Source organism: Rhodnius prolixus, unplaced genomic scaffold, assembly GCF_049639745.1.
Source record: "Rhodnius prolixus isolate KJV_2025 unplaced genomic scaffold, Rpr scaffold_5, whole genome shotgun sequence".
Lineage (NCBI taxonomy): Eukaryota > Metazoa > Arthropoda > Insecta > Hemiptera > Reduviidae > Rhodnius > Rhodnius prolixus.
In genome coordinates this window covers 30,125,859-30,143,097 of record NW_027411624.1, presented here as the reverse complement: position 1 = coordinate 30,143,097, position 17,239 = coordinate 30,125,859, and the positions used below count along the sequence as shown (strand labels likewise).

At 33.6% G+C, this 17,239-nt stretch overlaps 1 protein-coding gene and 1 pseudogene across 5 annotated transcripts in view; one reads left to right on the top strand and one right to left on the bottom strand.

The window, feature by feature from the left end:
- The window catches only part of LOC141458565 (uncharacterized), a 714,168-nt gene that overhangs the window by 451,787 nt on the left and 245,142 nt on the right, over positions 1 to 17,239 (bottom strand). The gene's annotated exons all lie outside the window — the stretch shown is intronic.
- LOC141458081 (uncharacterized) lies at positions 4,375 to 5,548 on the top strand (annotated as a pseudogene).

The window sequence follows — 17,239 nt, the reverse complement described above, 5'->3', positions numbered from 1 at the left end:
ACTTATAAATACATTCGCTTCACACATTCATCCCTCTACTATATACAACTATTTACATGGATGGATCAGTACTCTATATTCCTGCCATCCTTATAGCTTAACCGAAATTAAAATCACCGTAATCCTTCTCTAAGCATTTTCTTCCATTCATTCTAATTCGGCTATAGCTTTTAAATACATTCATATTTCATTGCTAGCTCTGCTATCGACTTAAGCACATAAATGTTGGTGGAGAATATAATGTCTTCGTAGCGAAATGGTGCATCTAAATACCTGTATATATCGTCAAACATTCGTTTCTTTTCTACTACATAACGTGGACATATCATTATTATATGTTTGAAATCCTCCACCTCATTACAATCTACGCAAAGAGGAGAGAGGACCTTTTGTTGATCCTGTGAAGATACGATCCGCACACCGCGTGGTTCGCTCTCAGCCTGCTTATTGTCGTAACAATCCATTTATTAGTGACAGTTCCTTTAAACCATGGTTGTCTAGGTAACTGATCTGCCATAGTTTTTATAGAATCTCCCTTTATTACCATTAGTGTAATCTGCCTATTTTTTTTCAGGCGGCCTTTACGTCCAACTATGCCTTGGACGGAGCCGATTAGTAAACATACTTTACTACAAAAAAAGTTCTCATATTAAACATTAAATAAAATCTAAGTCCTAGAGACCGGGAATCGAACCCAGTACCACAATACATATTACTCTTTATAGGTCTCGCCTCTAACCGCTAGGCTACCGTGGCGCCTCATCTTTCTTCCTTTTAGATCAATGATTCAGCCACCAAAAACTATGGACTATATTGTACAATAATTCAATAGCTTTTACTAGAAACATTTACCCCTAAAATTCTATTAAAAGGGTAAATCTGTGAGGACGGTTTGACTAGATTCTTTCTAATGTAATTTATACAATATTGGAGAAAATTTGCTGGTTAGAACTCATTAGTAACAGATGACCAGATTTTTTTATTCTGTGATACTCGTATTTCTAGAACCTAAACTTGACATCTTGCGAGACTTAAAAGTCGAATATTTATCGTTGGAAATTAAATAAATATATACAAATAAATAAATATAAATATATAAATGTATCGTTATAGTTAGTTAAATTGGACGAGTACGAAATTTGCTTCTCATTAAGTTTATCGGAGAATTTGTGAACACACAATTATGTGAGTAACAGAGATTACATCATTGGTGTATGTAAGGTTTAGGGTACTGACGTTATCCACTAAAACATGGTAGATGGTGTGTATATTATTTAAAGGATAAACTAACAAGGTAGGCTGTGGAGGAATGTTGTGTGATGTCCACTAACAGGATACAGAATGAGTGTTGAGTAATTAGCGGCCAGGATCCTGTAGTAGAACAGGAGCTCTCTAGTTACCGTTTACTTTCTGTACTGTTACGCACACCCAGAACTCCTGTGCTCTATCTATTTATTGAACACAACAAACGCGTGGATTCATTCTACTAAATAACCTTCCACCCAATATTACAAACAATCTTTGTTTACTTTCTACCCCACTTCTCCTCTATATACCAAACAATGGCTTCACCTATAAACAAAGTTAATACTAATTACAATGTTGTCCCAACACCTACTTTCATTTGACGATTTGTTTTTTCTTTAAATTAGGCTCTTGCATTCACGTAGCGTTCATTATAAAATTGAATTTAAACAACCTACAATATCTATAGTTATTTATTTAAATTAATTTTCCTCGTTTAATAAAATAATGTCTATATTAAGTTGTAAACAAATGGAGAAGTTAATCCAGTGGTAATACTCCAAACTACTTAACTTATTAGTCACTCTCTTCACTGGAGAGGAGATAACGAGGCCACACTGTTTCTTAAGACGTCTTGTTGGGTTATCTCAGGTAGAGTTCTAGAAGAAAGCTTTTGATCCAAAGGATTGCAGGTTAAAATGGTGTTGCCTGAATCGAGTTTTAGCGACTTTGGTGATAAAAGGAATGTTAAGTTCAGTTATGTATAGTGCGATTAGAGACGTAATAAGGAGTGTTGATTATGGATCAAAGTATTTTGTATTGTAGATAATGAATTCTTTGAAGATTGGTGCGTTTGGTTGAACCTCACAGCTCTATTCTATAAGTGAATATGGATTTTTAAAACAGATGTATAAATTGGTATTTTGTTTTCAAGACCCATTTTGGATTTACGTCTTAGAACAGAACCGGATATTTACAGAACACGGAAATAAAAAGATTTCTCATTACTCCCAAATTTAGAGGACTGCTATCTGAGGCTTCCTATTGTTCGTAATTCTTTGAAATTTTGCAAAATTAAAGAGAGTATTTAAAATTTTTCTAGAATTGACAGAAATCTAGAAATGGAAAGAAACTGTGGACAATGCCTGCGTATCCTACAGGATTATGTAGGATGTTGTAATGTAACGATTGCCCTATTTTCTTTCTGTTCTGTCCTATTGTAGCAAGAAAATCCGGGAAACACTGGCTAATTATATCTTTCAACTTGTGAGGAACTAACTACTATTTTGACTAACTACTGTTCATTATTTTTGCTGACTGATTCATTATTTAAATAGAACAAAAAATAAATGCCAATTTCAGTCATGATTATTTATTGTGCCGAGCTTTCAACCTAGGGACTAGGCCATTATCAGGTCAACATCTGGGTCATCTGAACTGTTCTTAAGCAAACAAGGTAGAGGATACAACAAAAACCATGTAAAAATATCATATGGACAATAAGTCCTGAAGATGACCTAATCCATAGGTCGAAAGCTCGGCACAATAAATAATCATGACTGAAATTTGCATTCATTTTTTCATCCTGAGTAACATTTTTATCTTTTTTTAAAAAGTAATTTCTAATTAGTTCCTCTTCAGATCTTTACAAAAACAAGCTAGGCGAATTCAGTAAGTGATAAACAGGTCCTGAAGAAGAAATCCTGCCCAAAAAAGAAAAGAAAAGAGATTTAATAGAACAAGTTACTAAAGTTTTAGTGAATTTAGACTTTGATGAACAACTTCTTCGTCTAAGAACTTAGAACAGTCAGACCATGGCCGTTCATAAATCTACGAACTAAAAGCATGAAATTAATTTTCTTCTTTTCTATTTTTATAGATACTTTGAGGTTAATACAAGTGAAAAATAAAACTCTAAGAGAAAACAAAGGTAATTTGATAATTATCGTTGGTAAATCTCTCTGAAATAGACATAGCGATGACGATGTATTTTGGGGAATGCAATTGGCTATAATGTCAGGTATTTTCAATTCATATGAAATGAATTTTAGCGGACATTGGCCAAGAAGTAGCATGAATGAATAATTCAAATAATTTTGTAAATTACGTTCAACGTAAATTACGTAACTTCCAAGCATTTACCACTATAAAAAACGAACGAAAGTATACTGATGGACAAAATTAGCGCACCACTCAGTTTTTGTTTAGTTAAAATTAAATAAATTATCTTCCGCTTTTGTTTTTGACGTACATCACTTGTCTAAAGCGATTTAGGGAGACAAGAGGTCATTCAAGAAGAGATGTACAGCAGAGAGAGAGAGACGATAGGTACATCCGGCTCCTGGCTTTGCGAAACAGGAGCATAACGGGAAATGAGATAAAAAGTCTCATAAGGCAAGTCCGAAATGTTTCCATCTCCAGTAGGACTGTTAGAAGAAGACTTAGTGAAAGTAACCTTAGAGCCCGACATCCTGCTCGTGGCCCTCTCCTTACCACAGTTCACAAAATGACCAGGCTTCAGTTTGCACGTGAACATGTGAATTGGACTTAAGACAACTAGAAGAGAGTTCTCTTTACAGATGAGGTGAGAATAGGCCTAAATTCTTCAGATGGCCGTAGTTACAAATTGCTTATTTTTTCAGCCAACAATATTTTGAAAGTCCAAAATTTGTACAAATTGGAAATAATAAAAAAAAATTAAGGGTGGTGCGTTAATTTTGTCCATCAGTGTATATCAAAAGCAATATTTTCTTTATAAAGTTCTTTAAAAAGTAAACATTCAATTGCACTTAGCCATCATAATGGCGGAGTTATTTCAAACCAAAATTTGCCCAACAAATTAATACCTAAAGGAAAACTGTTCTTTTCATTGGGAAAATGTAGCAATTTTCACAAATACGTTTTTTCTCTTGTTAAAAAACAACTTTCCGATAAAAGTTTTATGATTGTTCAGCTACCTAATGTTAAAAAAGTAATAAAAAGTTACTTTATGAGGTAGTGTATAAATAAAAGTAGTTTTTATTACTAATAACGAAGATATTAGAAGTTATTTTTTGTAGCTTCTCCTTTATAAGTTAGTGATAAATGTAATAAGTTGTAGAATATTTTTAACTATTGTTACGCTCCCCGATGGGGAAGGTAAAGCAGTGCCACTAGCTCAGTGAAGAAGGGGTGGGGAAGGGCGGTTTATAGTTGCCTTGAGCGCCACGCTGTTGTTTCGAGTGAAATAAGTACCGGTTTCAAGGGGATAAATGAAAATAAATAAAAGAAAATAAAGTAATAAATGATTAAACAAAAGGTGTAGGGAGAGAGGATGTTTATGGGCTGGTAAGAGTAGGTTCTTGGGGGTACAGCAGCGAAAACCCCCAATACCCGGAATAGTAGGTTGGCTGGAGTAAAAGAGAGAACAGTAACTATAAGGAAGCAGGAATTTAATTTAATTTAGATTTACGGAGCAATCAGTCATCGTGTAATGCACCAGCTACAGCAGGTCGTACTCACTTCAATATCAGAATAGGCTATTTTATGATCTATAACAGAAAATATAATGCTTGGTTAGCAATTCTTGAACATGAATATTATATTAGTTATACAAACAAAGCTTGGAATTAAATTAATGGGCCCAGCTGACCAAAGAATATTTTCAACACATTGTATACATTTAATAAGAAAAATAAATAAATTTAAATAATAATAATAATAATAAAAAAACTTCAGTTCAGAATAATAACAGATTCAAACTTTGTCAAATTGTCCAATCTCCATTACCTTTGCTACCACCAGCGCTGGGGTTCACTCACCGCTCCTTTTAAATTCAACTTGAATTGGGCAGACACCTGGTTCTCTACTCTTGCCTGTACGCCTTTAGAGTTTTCGTTCTCTCGGTACACGATAAGTCCTCCTGCAAGCGAGTTTTCGTTTACTTCTCTTCACCAGCTATCCAAAGGCTCAATTTACTTCGCCAGCGTCAGAACCAACTCTGTTCGGTTCGCAACTTTTTTTTCTCATCTGCTCCCACTGCCTTCTGTACTCCTGGATTTTCTCTCTTCTTTTGTTTCCGCTCACTTTTGGTCTTCTAATCCTTTCTTTTTCCAACTATTACTAAGCCTAATTTTTTTTTTTTTATTACACAAAATCAAATTCACTTCATTAAGAGGTGCATTACAAATGACTGACCCCCCTCTCAACAAAAAAATTATTATTTATTTATATATTTTGGCTTTTGTCTGTATAATATAATCACCGCCTCTCTCTCCTCCACCAGACCGACGGACCCAGCTATTATTTTCTTTTTAACCCCTAACACTATTTGATTATCAGGAGTAATTTAACTAGTTCTAGAAAAAATATTATTATAATGGAACCGGTCACAATGTGATAGATCTGTTTTCACGTAGCTAGGGCGATGTCAGCTCTCTAGATCGATTTCCCGGCTTAAGTTGCCGCAGCATCGAAAGTTTCGATTTTGTAAATGTGCACAGAAAGTGAATTTTGGAAAACAATGCAATACAGACTTAGAAGTTGTGGGGGGTACACGCAAATCAAGAAAATCTTTACAATAAAAAAAACAAAACTTCGAAATAATCGTCATTACCTTTAATTATGTCTCCAACAAAGCACCTACATAAAGACGCTTTGTTGGCAATCTGATTAAATCTCGCTATCAAAGATTTCACGACTCAAATTATTTTTAAATAATTTTTTTTTGGGGGGGGATAGAGGGAGCTTTAGGCCTATCATTAAAACTTCCAAAAAGCCAACGACGATCTGATACTAATACATCTCGTAAATGCATAACTCTGATGTGCTCTGAAGTAGAAATCTAATAATAACAACAAGCACAATGTCCATCATAACAGCAAATCAGTATCAACCAAAAATGGCCACTACATTTTCAGCTTTTCAGTTTTCAGTCAGTGTTTTTGTATTCTGTAAATTTGTGTCATTTCTGTCAGTTGTCACCACACTTTTTTGCATTGCATATCATTTGTTCATTCAACTATACATGGAAAAAGTTTATTTATAAAAGTTTGCTAACTACATGTACTCTATGTACGAGGTGTGGCTATTAAATAACGAGACTATTGCTGTAAAACATTTTATTTTAAAATTTATACATATTTAGTTATTATCACCTTCAATATACACCCCTCTCCTATCCCTACAACGCTCCATGCGAATTAACCATTATTCGAAACAGTGCTGGAAGTCTTATTCTGTCAGCTCCTGCATGCAGCGTGCCGCTTTTTCTTTCACAGCTTAAACGGACTGAAATCGTGTTCCTTTTAATGCAGGTTTGACTTTAGAGGAACAGATAAAAGTCACATGGAGCCAGGTCAGGCGAATAAGACGGATGGCCTAAAACTGGGATGTGGTACTTGGCTAGAAACGTCTAGACAGAAAATGCAGTGTGAGCTGGCACGTTGTCTTGGTGGAGACCTATGTCTTGTTCTTCCACAAATCGGGTCGTTTTTCCCTTACTCTTTCACGGTGTTAAGCAAGTAGCTCATGATAGTAATGTTGATTAGTTATAATCGATAGTTTCATCCGTTTTGGACGTGGAAGGACGACCCGGGCGGTCATCATCTCCGACGTCTTCTCGGTCATCTTGGAAACACTTGAACCACTCAAAAACTCGCGCACGTGATAAACACTCATCGCCATAAACTTCTTTTAATAAAAGATACGTTTCAGTAGCGGTTTTACCCAGTTTCATGTGAAATTTCACAATTCGTTGCTGAACTACATGTGTAGTGTCATGTTTTCGGCAAAACGAAACTAACACCTCTTACACAAACGACGGTTCCGGTCAGACAGAGTTATGCTGCAATCGAAAGAGAAGGCTTTACGCTGCACAGCTATCGGTTGTTAGGATTTGGCGCATACATAGTTCTTTTGTAGCAGCATCAGTCTCGTTATTTAATAGCCACACCTCGTATTAACTTTTTGGAATATTTTAAATTTAAGTGCCAAAGCACTTGGTTCAGTCATAGTTTTTTTTTTAATATATAATAAATTTCCCAAATAATTAAATATTAACACCATTAAACGACCAAACTAGTTTGGCCAACGAATAATAAATAATTTATTACAGAAGCCATTTTGATTAACTCCTAGCTCCAATTGTAAATCGTTGCTATAATTCCAACTCAAATTCTGTAGCAGCCGCTAAATGATTACGGTAAATTTATTTGAATTTATATTATACCCAGAATTTTGAATAAACAATGTACCTAACTACATTATTTCATCGCATTTTTCCACTTTTTTGCCTTACGGAGTTAGTCGAATTGTGAAGTGAACAGTTGTGGAAAGTATGTTCTAGTTTTTCTATTGTACACACCTTATTACCATATTATTTTAACTCCATTATTATTTAAATGTTTAAACAGTAATTGTTAATTTGATTTTTTTCTTTATGATCATGCCGCGATATCAAGAATAAAATCAGCGCCAAAACCGTTTAGATTAATAATTGCTGTTCACAGAAATACATAAATATGCATACAGTATTAAACGATCTCTGGCATTTCACACAGAGATGAGTACAAACCATACCATTTTGTCGACAATAATATGCAAATCGTGTCTTGATCCGTCTCAATTAGTCGGCTTGGAGTGTTTACATAATTTAGATTTGCACCAAATATGAATGTGTAAATATAAATATAGATATATGAAACGTATTACATGACGCGTTGAATACCAATTTCCGTTATTATTTGTCCAATTAATATGAATACATTCATGCAACATCCTGCAGGTAATAATCTAAATTGGAATCACATACGCCGTATGTTGTATGTATGCGCTTTATCCATCAAATGAGTTGTTAAGCTCACGTAGAAACATAATGAAGATGGAAACGCGATTGGCATAAGTTAGAGCATCAATTTAATGATGGACTTGATTTTTCTGTCACGTTTTGGAAAACCAATAAAACAGCAATAAATTGTATTTTGGAGGTGAAGTGTAAAGAGGAATTGATGTAATTATTGCAAATGCTACAAAGCAAACGAATCTAGGTGTGGAATCTGCAATGGATTCAATTGAAGCCAATCAGTTGCGATGTTTTGCGGCTAATGATAGAATGGAGTGTTTAGGGAGGGAATAGACGTCAGAGTGGTCCAAGAAGACTCTGGGAGGATTATAGAGATGAACTGTAGAAGAAGAAGCGAGCTTGATATGAACCAGGATAAGCAGAAAAAGCTCTGTAAAGTTTCAAACACTGCAAAAGGCGGTAAAAGAGTATTTAAATTCAAATTGCCGAAAACAATTGCCCAAATAAACAAAGGAAATTTGAGACAATTGGCAATTGTCTCATGATTATTTCCCGCGAGAGCTAATCTAAGGTGGGAGCCCCCAGGAATGTCCCCAAATTGCGAGGGCTCCTCGGCTTAGTTGGTAAGACACAGTAGCCAGATAAAGTAAGAAGATGGTGGCCTGATGCTGATAAGGAAAAATATTAATTCAGGAGCTCCATGCTCTTCTGTAATGGCGGCCGCACGCTTTTAGAAAGTGCAAACAGCGGCATCCCTTCAAAGTGCAACATCCGATTAATGGCTTACATTTTATAAGCTACATAAAATTAAGGAGCATAAAAAGGATAAAAAGATGTTTCATATTTTAATAACTAAAAGTATGACTTTAAAGAACAGAATCTAGATTTTTATTACTATAGATTTTCTCAAAAACGGGTTGAAATTTGTAATTAGTCTTTAAACTTATACATTTTATACACAAGTAGTTCTGTAGCTTTTACTTGGAATCATTCTCCTAAGAAATCGCTCTCCCTTCTAAAATGTCATTCAAATGAAAGTTAATGAAAGTTCTTATTAAATAATATTTAGGATTAAATAAGTAATTTAAATTTTAAATTTAAAAAAATCGGCTTCCCAAAAGCGATGTTTTGTTCAATAGTTCTTCTTTTTTAGTTTCAACTATTTTTTAGAAAGTTCCAGTAATGAAAGTTGTGTAATATGCAGCATTTAAAAGGCCTAATTGAGGTCTGGTTTTTACCAAATAGCCTCCGTATTGTAGCAATAATTTCAAATTACTTTTATACTTGCATGAGATTAATGTACTCCATACTTAAGGTTGTAATTAAGACAAGCCTATTTAACTTTAAGACAGTTCTACCTACTAATTAACTGATGGCTATCACTGAAACCTCATTGTAATACACATCTAGACTAGAGCATTGTTGATCTACTATGATGGATGCTGGTAAGACTGAAATGAGTAAAATGCTAACTATCGTGTTGGGTGCAAACCGTGGTTCTTACAGAAGGAGAAAAAAAAAGTGCATAAGATACAATACTATGTGCAGGACGATGCACTTATTTATATTTCTACCAACTACCGAAAGTTGGACGTTTTAACACTGCATTGCCCATGCTCGAACTTAGTTATTGCCAATGTGGAGCCATATTGACTCCATAATTTATTTTTATCTTTTTTTTTATATTGATCTCAATTTTAATAATAATAAAATTTGCATTAAAGGATGAGAAAGATTAGGAATTAAGAACCAAAAAAACAAATTTAGCCCACAAATCGGCTTTAACATTTCACGCAGAAGGAATTAACCTTCAACTTAGGATTGCAGTAATTTCAGTATTTTCTAGAATCCTGATTGGCTACCTTCTGATCAGGGACATTTTCATTTTTTTGAAATTACATTCGCTATTTTTTCAATTACTGAGCGCTGTTGACACGGATCGGAAATTACCCAATTCGCTACAAGTTTTTGCTGCAATTTGGACAGAAAATCAATTCTAGAAAGAGGCTTTTTTTTTTTTGCCTTGATACTTTCTATGAAAATTATGTAAATTTATCAAATAAGCATTTAGGCAATAATCTGGAGTCAAGTTAATGACAGAAAATCTACTTATATTACTAATCAGGAGTCGAAATGACTCTTATGATTCAAGTAAACTAATCTGCAAAAAGAAACTAAGAATTCCATGGTCTTCAGCTCGTGACTATCAAATGGTGAGAGAGTGGGGATAGCATATCTAAGAGATTTTTGGGATAGCTATGAGTTGTGGGGAAACAGAGATTATTCCTATTTTTTGGGGAGTCAAATTAACTTCGGATTGGCAATACAGTGTTAATTGTGGCGTAAAATTTAGTATTTGGGTTTGCAAATTGAGCTAGCAGCGTTATAAAGGTTGTTATTGATTCAACCAAAGTGCCTCCATACTTCAGTTCAGAATGTTATTGGTTATTGAGAATATCTTGTGGCTGAAAACTGAAAAGGTATTCTATAATTTATATTGTAATTAATCAAATGGTTTTCAGCTTGCAGCGTATATTGTGGAACTTTAGCATTATTATAAAGGAAATAAAGTAAGAAAAATATAATTGTTTAAACTGCAGTAATAAAAATTGTTTGGATGAGTGGTGATACCAGATTTTGTTGGTGGAAAAATGCATGGAACCCCAGATTTTACAATAAAATAAACAGATACCAAAAAAAAATACGTCAATTAATTTGGTAAAGACTTACTAATAATATAATAATAATAATAATACTGTATTTATGCAATTTTATATATTACAGGGAGTCAGCTTCGCACATTTTTTGTTTTACATCCAATACATTTCCATTACAAATAAAAGAAATAAATGAAAATGAGAGTAATTAGTTAAATAAATTAATTAATAATAAACTCTTTTTGAAAACAAATTAATTAAAGATAAGCGAGTAAATAAATAAAAAGCTCCATATAAATTAAACATTTTAAGGAAACATAAATAAAGTAAAATAACTCAAAATAAATTCAACGCAAAATCTCTTCTTTTAATAACAGCCAGCATATAGAACGCTATAGATTTCTCAGTTTATTCAAATCAGTAATCATTAACAAATTGACTGAATTTTCTTCCTCGCTGATATTTTTATCAATCTATCTTTGTAGGAATTGGTCTCTAGATAATTTATAATACGGGCACCTAAAAAGTACGTACATGTGAAAGGGACTCATGTACATTGTTGTAAGCGCGTGAGGCTTACACCCAGATGCGGAGAGGGGAAGATGACGTAATCGTAATTTAAATCGATACGTGCTCGGGGGGGGTGATAAATAAATACAAAGAAAATATTTAGTAATGAAAATGGTCAAGAAAACACTTACCTTTAACGCACCGGAAGCGAGCGCACACAGCATCCGCCAGGCGGTGAAGGATCTCTAATTAAGCGGTAGAAGGGAATAGGAACTATTAAGGTAAACAAGTGTGTGTGTGTAATGTGTAGCTGAGCACCTAGAAGCGTAAGAAATATTGGGGTTCAAGCCCAAAGAGGCGTATTAGAATTGGAAGTGAGGTAAGCGGAAGAGGGAAGGGTAATAGTGCACCAAGTGCACTAGATGCGGATGAGGAAGAGGTAATAGTACAATCAATGCACTAGATGCGGATGAAGCGAAGTGCTAGATATCAGCGGAAGTGACTCTTAGCAGGTTGAGGTGCAGTAAGAAGTACACCAGCAGGCAGACTCGAGTGACGTAGGGCCGAAAGCAGCCGATGATGAAGCGTTGCGGAAGTACGAAAAGCTGTACTTGAAGCGTTGATCCAGCGGACGCGTACTATATCTGATGCAGAGCAGGGCCAGACGTCGACTCGTTATGAAGCTGTATGGAATTGAGAAGCACTAACTTATTCGCACAGAGTCAGCGGCGTACTGAACTACAGCAGACGGAAAAAACCCTACGGGTAAGAGAGGATAGAGAAGGGGAAGGTTGAAACCATGGGAACTGAGAAATAAAATAAACTGAGAAATAACGCGTACTACGAGAATTGGAATAAGGAGAGAGAGAGAGAAATAGAAAAAGGCGAGATGGAGAACTGTCAAACGGTACCGCCGAGAAAGGACGGTACGCGGCTTTATTGCACATTTCACATATTTCCTCCGCATTAATTATGTAAAGAGTTACTATCACCGATTAACTAAAAATCTACAATAAACTTTTTCCTTTTTTACGTTTGCTTTAGGAAAATTTCTATGAGTAAATCTTAGTTTTTAAAAAAGGAAAAGGTTACCTAAATAAAAATTGCTGTAAAACCAAAATATGAAAATGTTTTTCTTAACCCAAACCAATATTTGTGCCGTTTATTTTGAAAGTGGGGCAAGTCCATTTTTTGTTATTTCGAGATATTTAAGGTTTAGCGTTTCAATAAATTTAAAAATATTGGTAAATATTAATCGACATATTTTTTTGTATTTTGTGGTATTAGATAATGTAAGTTTATAATCCAAGAGGGTTTATAGTGCTGGCTAAGAAAAATTAAGGTTTTATTATAACTAAGGGTACGTTTACAACGGAGCTGTGAGTATAGATGATAGCAGAGATGATAACTGATAGAGTAAAATATAATCGCTGATTAGTGTGCACAACGGAGCTGTGATACATGCAACATGTCGAGTAGTGAAGAAGAGTTTTTATGTTCAGCAGGAACAAAAAGGTATATTTTAAAGAAAAAACGCTTTAGAAAATATCATGTACATACCATAAATAAAAAACGAAGTACTTTGGGCGAATTTCACTATTTATATAAGGAACTTAGAAATTATCTGGATCGTTTTTTTGAATATGTGAGGATGGGTCCACCCACATTCGACTATATTTTAGAAAAAATAAGGTCAAAATTAAGAAAACTTTGGAAAAATTGTCATGGAAATCCTATAACCATAGAAGAAAAACTAGTGATTACTCTTAGGTTAGTAATGATTTTATTAAAAAAAAAAAAACAAATAAATACACATGAAAATAAATGTAAGCACGATTTAAAAAACAAAATATTGTTTAAAAGTAAATAATAAAATAATAACCAAAAATAATGAGTAAAGACAGCACTAAATAATTTTTCGACGTCCATTTTGAAGCTCCGATACTGGAGTTCAGCTAGCAGAAAAATGAAAAATTCAATTCTATCATCTATGCTCGTTTATACCAGCGAGTATGAGTCACTAGTCGAAGCTTCGTTGTGCACGCTCACATAAGAATGTACTAGGTTATTCTATAAGCGCTGATGCATCACTGCTATCATCTCCGCTATCATCAATGCTCACAGCTCCGTTGTAAACGTACCCTTAATGGACTTGCCTCACTTCTAATTTTCTAATAATGAAACTTTTTTCATACACCGAGCACAGAACAACACAACTTATTACTTGATAGCCGATAATATAAGTTAATGTTATACAATTTACAGTTTTTCAGAGCCATTAGTGCTATGGTTTCCCGATGTTGGTGGTAACATCGATACACAAAATTAAGATGTACTTATTATTATTAAATAATAATAAATTTTATGAAATATTGTACAATCACCGATTACCAATAATCAAAGATAGATAGATAAGACATGATATTAAACCATCAGATTTGCTTCACCATACAGCAACCGGAGTTAAATTTTGATGTACGGTTAAATAATTTCAATCTAAGATGGACTTGCACCATTTTCAAATTAAACATATTTACAATATTGTTAAGAGCTAAAACTTCCATCTCCCAAATATTAGGATTCTGAATTTTTTTGACTCTAAATTGTTTACAGATAAAAAGATCATACTAAGTTTTATCTATAATTACCATTATCTTCATTTTTTTTTACAAAATAAATGGCTCATTTATTGATTGATTTTTATTTTTCTGGTTACTTAGTAACCAAGGGCCAATATAAAGGGAATTTTTGTTGCGCGTGGTCCAATGCTTTTTGCGGGAAAAAAAGAGGAATTTTTCCCATTATTAGAAAAATAACTGGGTAAACATAGAATAATATATAGTCCGATGAATTCTATGTTCTTTTTCTTGTTTACTCATTTTCCATGTTGAAAATGATGTAATTTTTGTAAAATAAGTTGTAGTTAAAAAAAAAAAAAGAAAAAAAAATGAAGACCAATGGATAATCTAGATAATGATGCTGTACTGGATAATCTATTACTGGATGGGGGTATGATGGTAAACTAGGTCAGGTTGAGGCTGGGTTTAAGATGTATAGGAGGGCCTCGCTCTGTTTGTTAGGAAAACCTTGTAGCAGCCTAATTTTATAAGATATGAGCGCAACGTGGGCCTCACAATTACCGGGGGCACTTTTTTTTTCTATCCTCCAGTCCTCTGGTACCTTCTAAATTACGGCCACGACCTGAGTCAGCTTCTCTTTTTTGTTATCTTAAATTATAAATTATGTAGGAGGATGTTTAATTTAATTAAAACCAAAACATCGCTGATCATCAATAATGATTCCCCATTATCAGGTCCAATCACAATTTACCTTCGTGTTTTAATTACGAATTGATCATTCTACTGCGCAATCTCATTTTGCTGCACAAGTTTGGGGTTGTAAGAGATTCGAGTAAGTGGTAAAACTCATAAATTTATTTATAAAAAGCTTTTTAGAACCTCCATGATTATACATCCTTTTTCTTGCGATTTAAGAGGGTAGGCTACTCTTATTAGTGAGTAAGTTTTTACTCACTAATGAGTCGGTAAGTAAATCAGTAAGAGAAGGTCCGTATGAGTGTTTAAACTATTGTTATAGAATAGTTTGGAAGTATGAATAAGTATAAACTTTTAGTGACCGTAAACTATTAATATTTAGAATTGAAACTAGCGAGGATTCGGTCAAAATAAAAAACCGTCACTCCGTCTTAAAGCCAACATTTCGACAAATTTATTGTCTTCATCAGGACCTGGATGCTACAAATAAATAACTCGACAATTGGACTATTGAAATTCAGGAAGAGAAATACAACATCTTAATAAAACAAAAAACTATAAGAAATGAAATCAACCAACGCACATAACGACATTGGTTCTTCTTCTTCTTCTTGTTACCTTTATTGTAAACAACGTAGCGTCTAAACGCATGAACCAATTTACATGAACAATGATTAGATCTGGAATTTCATGTAGACGAGCCTTATTGGGGTCTGGATGCTGTACACCCTATGAGAGAGGAGTTAGCCCCATTTATGTGTGGTCCACTCTTATTTAATATACAGGGTGATCCATTTAAAACGCACCAATCGCTAATAACGTTTTAGGAAAGTGGAATTCCGAAAAAAACCATTAAGTAAACAATATGTTTTCTTCGGTCTAGTTTTCAAATTTTCCACCCCCGATGCTGCATCTTCATTTTTGGCGGAGTTACGACCAAAAACCCGATTGGGATTTCATAAGTACCATTGGTTTTTACAATGATTATAAAAACTACATAAAAAACTGTGAAAAAATGACGTTAACTCCGTTTCGATATCCCTAATATTAGTTGAGATATTTAAGATCAAAGTTACAATTTTATCTATTCGTGAACGGTTTTCATTATTAATTTTCCACAAGAAATACAGTTTTGGGAGGTCCTCTGATTGCAAAAAATGTTATTAATGACGCAGAGAACAAAAATAATGGTAATTGAAGATTTTAAAGAATGTAATGTAATGGTTGTGGGTGAATCAGGATAAAGTTTTATCATCAAATAAAAGCAATCATCACACCATTTTAATGCATCCCGTACGCAGGACTTCTTGACCTAACATTACGGTATGTACCATATAATATATACAAGATTTACACAGTAATTGCCTTTTATGTGGTAATGTTCTAAAAGAGGATTTGTACCATATATTTATGGTTTTGTCCTGCATATTTTTGGCATCCGTGAAAAGTATAAGGACAGAGCTTCTTTCAGGTTTACCTTTTGTGTTAACTCAGTGCAGTAGAATTGTAATGAAAACTGCATTCTGTTCAACTGTATGAATGTTTAACTTTAAGAGAACAGTTAATAAGTTAAAAAAATAATTTATGTTTTGTATTGACAGGACGTAAGCCCTATAAATCAAATAAATAAATTATTATTATTATAAACAAGATTCAACATGTTCAAAACTACAATTTACATTCAATTGGTCTCATAATAGTTGGGCTGATAACATTTAGTTTAAGGTACAAAAGAATTAAGTCTTGCATTTGTCATACTTACGATTAATAGAAATTAAATATAAAATGAGTAATGCAATTACTAAGAGCAAAAACTGCAAGAGAAAATGCAAACTTCTGCCTTCTAAATGATGCATTGGAATATTGTGCAGGTTAATTCCGGCAAGATAATAATCGAGTTTATGTGCATCAGAATGCTAATTTTAGTTATTAAAAGAAGATATAATTTGAAATTAAATATTCAATTTGATACTACGAACGTTAAATTAACAAATCCATCTATATATTATAACAGCAATAGGTTAATTTCAATTACTACAACAGTTATTGACAAACAGAAATGTTAATTAGTTAAAATAGTCTCTACATGGAATCTACTCTGTTAATTATGTAAAGCCTCGTTGATTGGGATCTAATGGTTCAATAGAACGGATAGTAGTAGGTGTGGAACTAAGCTTGGTTACTAAGTACTTGAGCGCATCTTACTACGCATTTTCTTTAGCTTGTTTTTTTACATTTTAAGTTTGTCATACTTCATGTTTTAGATTTCTTTTGTCGTATAAATTCAAAAAATATTTAAAACAAAAACTGTCTTTTTAAAAAATGGACACAAGGAAGTGTTCAATTTGTTCAGTTCTTTTGATATAAATGAATAAAGATTTAGTCAAATAATAATTCAAAATTCTAGTTACAAAAAGAACAAACCCTAGAAATAACTGAGTCAAAACTAAAAAATTAAACTGTAAATGTTCGTTTGTTCAAAATCTTAAATCTCCGAAAATTCTTCTCCGATTGCTTTGAAATTTTGACACAACATTGCGTTCGAATATTCTCGTGTTTTTTATTGTACCTATTAAATAGATACCACATCTGAGACAGTTAAAAATCATGCTTTTTTAAAAAACAGCGCCATCTGTTGGACTTAAAAGTAACACACGTTTTACTAAATATTTTACGATTTCAATTCAATGTTTCCGATTGCATTTTTATGTGCAACAAATAGCCCTGCATCCACCGGCTACAACGTTCTACTGCTATCTTCACATTATGTC